Source organism: Helianthus annuus, chromosome 6 (genome assembly GCF_002127325.2).
Source record: "Helianthus annuus cultivar XRQ/B chromosome 6, HanXRQr2.0-SUNRISE, whole genome shotgun sequence".
NCBI classification, from domain to species: Eukaryota; Viridiplantae; Streptophyta; class Magnoliopsida; order Asterales; family Asteraceae; genus Helianthus; species Helianthus annuus.
The window spans coordinates 76,644,723-76,650,747 of record NC_035438.2 but is presented as its reverse complement, the minus strand read 5'-3'; the positions used below and the strand labels follow the sequence as shown (position 1 = coordinate 76,650,747).

Here is a 6,025-nt window from a genome sequence, read left to right as displayed (position 1 = left end):
AGGTGCCTCAGAGAGAGACATTGGTGATGGAGATGCACAAGCTTATTATCTCATTTTTGACGAATCTTAAGAGAAGACACCGACTTTCTAGCAAGGTGACCATTCTATGCTTTCTTACACAACTTATAATGATTTCGAGAATCCTAAGCGCTTGGTCTCGATTTTTCTAAACCATCTCTAATACTATGTTGTCAAAAGTGAGCTAGATGCACGCCTAGGCGAGGCGAGACTAAACTGCCTGGTGGAAAGCTGGGCGCAGACCTGTGACTTTAAAAAAAAAAAAGCACTCAAGCGCTCCCTTGGAGCCAGGCGCAGGTTGGGATGTGCGTTCTTCAGTTTGTGGTTCAATACTTTCTATTGGTGTGCTTATTCATTTGTGGGTGTGTCTTTCTTTTCGTGTAAGAGGGGGTTATCGAAATTTTATTTGGTTTCCTTGAATGCAATCTATAAGGCAGTATTATCCATCAACAAAAATATTGTACTATCTATTGACGCCTGGTTTGGATTTGTCTTGATGAAGTTTTTGGCTCCCCATTTTTAGTGGTTAATTAGTGGGTCAGATGGTACTATGGAAGCTTTTTGTATTTATTATTACTATAGGCAGTGCTCAATATGATCAAAAAAATTAAAAATTAACTATCTTTTTACCATACCAGTGTCATCAAATGAGTTTTCTGATGTATTATAATCCTTTATTCTTTGATTTTTGGAGTAATTTCATCACTAGAGTTTGGTTTTCTGGTCACAAAAGCTATCAAGCCATTTTCAGAAGCTGCTGAAGCTATAGATTTGGTGAAGACTAAGCAAAGAGATATATACATTGTAAGTGCGTGTACTAAGAAGGTTTAAAAGAAGTAATTAACAAACTAATTAGTAATTTTGTTGACATTTATGATATATTTTGCAGGGAGATAGTGTTGAAATTATAATCCTACATGCTAATGGTGTTCGATGTGAAAGTGAGCAACTGCACAAAGATTAGTTACAAAACAGAAGATTGTCCCAGTTTGCCTGTTAGTTCTTAATTACTATTGCATGATTATGGCTAGGGACAAGGTGGTTTTTTGCTAACCTTATCTTTATGTTATTAAACCAAATTATCTAAACAAGGTGGTCCACATAACCATACAATAAGAGGACTTGTAGCTTGCTTGAAGTAGGCTCAGTCTCCAAAGTTCAATGCTAATTAGAACCAGGTTTATTCCATCTTGTTTTGTTAGAATCACAAGAAGCAACCTTTTGATTTTTTTAACTGGTTTAACATGGTGCTCTTGCAGGTTGTTTGTAATTGTCGAGTTCTTGCTAAACGATTGATGGAGCTAGAATACACATTGGCCTTCTTACAACTGATAGATTGGAGAACAGACTTGAAATAGAGAGATGACTTTGTACATTTATTTAAAGAGTTTTATTGACTTAGGAGATAAACTAAAAGTTGAATTGTTTATACTAACTAAGGTCAAGGTTCAAGTACAGCCTTTTGATGTTATACTTATCCAACAACATCCATTTGGGTGAAATCTGCAAAATAATAATAACAATAATAATAATAATAATAATAATAATAATAATAATAATAATAATAATAATAATAATAATAATAACAACAATAACGTATTCTGAACCATTTTACATTTAACATAGTTATCAAAAGTACACCCATATTGATGAGTTAAGACCTACCTACTTTCTGAATTATACTAACTTTTTTTCTGTTTTTTAGTCAAACCACCTACTCTTTTTCTTGTCAAGCTTGGTGTCGAACCCTCCTTTTCATCAATGAGGATAAACATAAATGAATATTTTCTGGAAGGGAGAGTTATCCAAGTCTAAATATGCACTCATGCAATGTAGTCATGTTTAAAATTTGAACATATATAAATAAATATTTTAAGGATAGATTAGATGTTCCCCAACATAAACCAAAGGAAGGAGTCTGTGTGCATACTTGTTTTTCAAAGCAATTCACGACTTTCTCATGTTATGTTTATGTTTTCTTGTTTAATGATGCTTCGTAATATCAAGAATAATTTCCTTGGTTATAGATGTTGTTGGGAAGATTATCATGGGTGACCAACAATATTGTCATTTTCTCATGTTTCTTCAAGATGCTAGTTAAGTCATTCTTCGTATAGAAGTTTTGAATTAAAATGTTCTTTTAATTTTTCTATATTTACAATTTTTATTACGGTTTCTATTATAAATTATATGTGACTCGGTCACACAATACAAATATTGTTATATATACCATGACAGTTTGATAGGGTGAAAACCTTTCGGCAATGTTAAGAAAAAATAAATGTTTTTCAAACAAATAACCTAGGAAAAGACTACGACTACTCAAGCATTGACAGTGACATCCTATATGTTGTATCATGCTACTTAAGTTTTAGGTTTTGATTATTTTGAATAGATAAGAATGAATTTCGTAAGCCATTTATGGATTAGAAATACAAATGATGTAAAAGTGCCACTCGATATTGGGACACATGAACTATAGTCGCTCTACTCTCTGTAAAGCTATTCTACTATGTTATTTTCGTGCTCTAGATTATGATGAGACATAAAAGTAGAGGTGGTCAAAATAGCTTTGGGTTGAAACATGTTAGTTTTGGTACGTGTCAGGTTGACCCATCCCCCTAGGATTAAATAGATATTACCATGAAATTTGATTATTATTGTGAAATTTGATTATGATAAAATTATCCTTACATTAACATTATTTTTGAATAAAAGTTATGTGCATAAAAATTAGAGGGTGTTAAACGAGTTCAACCTGAAACTGACACGAACTTGTTTAGACTAAACCTAAACTCGTGAATTTCTTGTTAGGTTCATGTCGTATTTTCGAGTCGTGTCAAAAATTCACACCCCTAATAAAAATAAATGACATGTAGCCTGTCTGACCTATTCTTTAAGGCAAAAAAATTTAGATTTTAGTTATGACCCAACTAAACTGAACCTTCTCATGCACACTCTTAAAATTACTAAGTGTTGTGTTTTCCGTTGTATCGCAAATTTGGTTTGGTTACGGCTCAAAACCGAACCTCCCTGTACATAGCCCTAAACTCACCAAGCTAAGTGATATGTTTCCCGCTGCATGGCGCGGGTAAACGACTAGGATATATATATATATATATATATATATATATATATATATATATATATATATATATATATAATATATATACATATATATACATATATATATGTATGAAATTTGATTATGATAAAATTATCCTTACATTAACATTATTTTTGAATAAAAGTTATGTGCATAAAAATTAGAGGGTGTTAAACGAGTTCAACCTGAAACTGACACGAACTTGTTTAGACTAAACCTAAACTCGTGAATTTCTTGTTAGGTTCATGTCGTATTTTCGAGTCGTGTCAAAAATTCACACCCCTAATAAAAATAAATGACATGTAGCCTGTCTGACCTATTCTTTAAGGCAAAAAAATTTAGATTTTAGTTATGACCCAACTAAACTGAACCTTCTCATGCACACTCTTAAAATTACTAAGTGTTGTGTTTTCCGTTGTATCGCAAATTTGGTTTGGTTACGGCTCAAAACCGAACCTCCCTGTACATAGCCCTAAACTCACCAAGCTAAGTGATATGTTTCCCGCTGCATGGCGCGGGTAAACGACTAGGATATATATATATATATATATATATATATATATATATATATATATATATATATATATACATATATATAATATATATATATATACATATATATACATATATATATGTATATAGGGTCAGGATTTGGAGAAAACGGTGAAAAGTGTGAGAACGGTGAGAACGATTATGGATCGTCCGATCAAAACAATCCATGGACTAGATTGTGCGGTGGCGTTTTCGTAAATAACATCAATATTATTAGGTGGGACGCGCTTCGTTAAGGGTAAAAGGGTCTTTTACACCTCATATTCAAAACGCCATCGAATGATAAAACGCGATAAAAAATAAAACGCCATTAAAAACAAAACGCCAAAAATTAAAAATAAAATGCGTTGATTATTACAGGAAGATGAAACAACACAAATAACTGAATTTCAGTTATTAACATTTATTAGAAGAAATTCCCTCCTAAATTACGCGCCAAAACATCATTATATAAATAAACGTAAACCATAGCTTCCATAATCACTTCAATCTATCCATTTTCTGCAAAAAAAAAAAAAATCGTTAACCAAAAACGCCAACTTAAGCAAAACGCCAAAAATGGAAACAATCGTTTCATGGAGATACACTCTGGGAATCAGGCGATACGTCCTTCATTTTGACAACAGAAGGAGGGTGTATGTTAAGACGGTCAGGGCAATTCTAAAGATGGAAGAACAGATACAGAGGCAAATCTTATCCATTGGCATCGCTCTAGACAACGAATGCCATGAAACGCATATGCTTATGAAAGCATTAACTAGAAAATTTGGACCAATCAAAGGAGATGTGAAGCCAGACCCTGTCATGACATCATGGTGTTTTGATGATGAAACAGACATGGTGACGGTTACATACGACAGCGGAGAGCAGGAAGTCTACTAAATAGAGACCATCATAACAAAGCAGCGACTGGGATTCATGGAAGAATTGCATAACGCCACTTGTACCAACACAGAAGTAGACTCAAAGTTGGATTTAATGCAAGACATATTCAGGTGGAGGCTTCAGAATCTTCAGGAACAAGAAGTTGATGAAGGTGAATGTGATGACATGGATGAAGATCAAGATGAAGACTCCGAGGAGGAGGAAGAAGATGACACAAGTGATGGATGCTATTCAAATAAAATACCTTCTGACGAAGGATTTTAATTTTTTTCCTCTTTTTTTTTCTTCTATGTAATCTTCTTTTTTTTAACATGATTAAATGATATATTACTATCTTTATTAGCAAAACGCCAAAATAATACTAAAAATGGTTAACCCTAACAAAACGCCATAAATAGCAAAAAATATTTTTCCTCCTTACTATTTTATTTACTCCGTTATTGTATTTTGTCATGTGGGTCTGCATAAGGCCATTTAAAAAACGCCAAACTTAGAAGATGGGACGTCTATAACCTATAAAACTGATAAAAGCTGATCAACACAGTAAATACAAAATACAGTAACTGAAAAAGACAGTTACTTTATTACTATCATTTATTACAATAAAAAGTCCCACCTAAACTACGCGCCAAAAAAACTCCTATAAGAGAGGTGTCTATACACAATGAAATTAATCACACCCAGAAAAACACAAAAAACGCCATATCCTCTAGAAACCACTCCCTTTAAAACGCCACAGATGTCAAAGCTTTCACTGATTAGCAAAACGCCAAAATAATACTAAAAATGGTTAACCCTAACAAAACGCCATAAATAGCAAAAAATATTTTTCCTCCTTACTATTTTATTTACTCCGTTATTGTATTTTGTCATGTGGGTCTGCATAAGCCCATTTAAAAAAACGCCAAACTTAGAAGATGGGACGTCTATAACCTATAAAACTGATAAAGGATGATCAACACAGTAAATACAAAATACAGTAACTGAAAAAGACAGTTACTTTATTACTATCATTTATTACAATAAAAAGTCCCACCTAAACTACGCGCCAAAAAAACTCCTATAAGAGAGGGGTCTATACACAATGAAATTAATCACACCCAGAAAAACACAAAAAACGCCATATCCTCTAGAAACCACTCCCTTTAAAACGCCACAGATGTCAAAGCTTTCACTGAAATGGATCTTTTTTCTGAGGGGTTAACTCAATAATATTTTGCTGGATGAGATGGACAAATATTCAAGAAAAAGAGACTGATGACAGTGATATGTCATCATGTGAGCTTTCTTCTTGATGATTATAGGCATGGAAGAAAGGGTTCAACTAAAGTGTAAAATGCTATTTTGAACTCCATTATTACAAATAGTATCAAGCAAGAGTTGATCTTCAATGACATGCCGCCAAACAAGAATATCACACCAAAAAACAGGATGCCACTAAGCAGCTTCTTCTGAAAAAGACGG

The 6,025-nt window shown here is 33.2% G+C and overlaps 1 long non-coding RNA gene across 1 annotated transcript; it reads left to right on the top strand.

The window, feature by feature from the left end:
• The first annotated feature begins 612 nt into the window (after positions 1 to 612).
• On the top strand, positions 613 to 1,372 carry LOC110864136. The gene is made up of 3 exons (XR_004861054.1): positions 613 to 1,013; positions 1,111 to 1,196; positions 1,278 to 1,372. It is a non-coding gene; the product is annotated as an uncharacterized LOC110864136 (long non-coding RNA).
• The last annotated feature ends 4,653 nt before the right edge of the window (positions 1,373 to 6,025 follow it).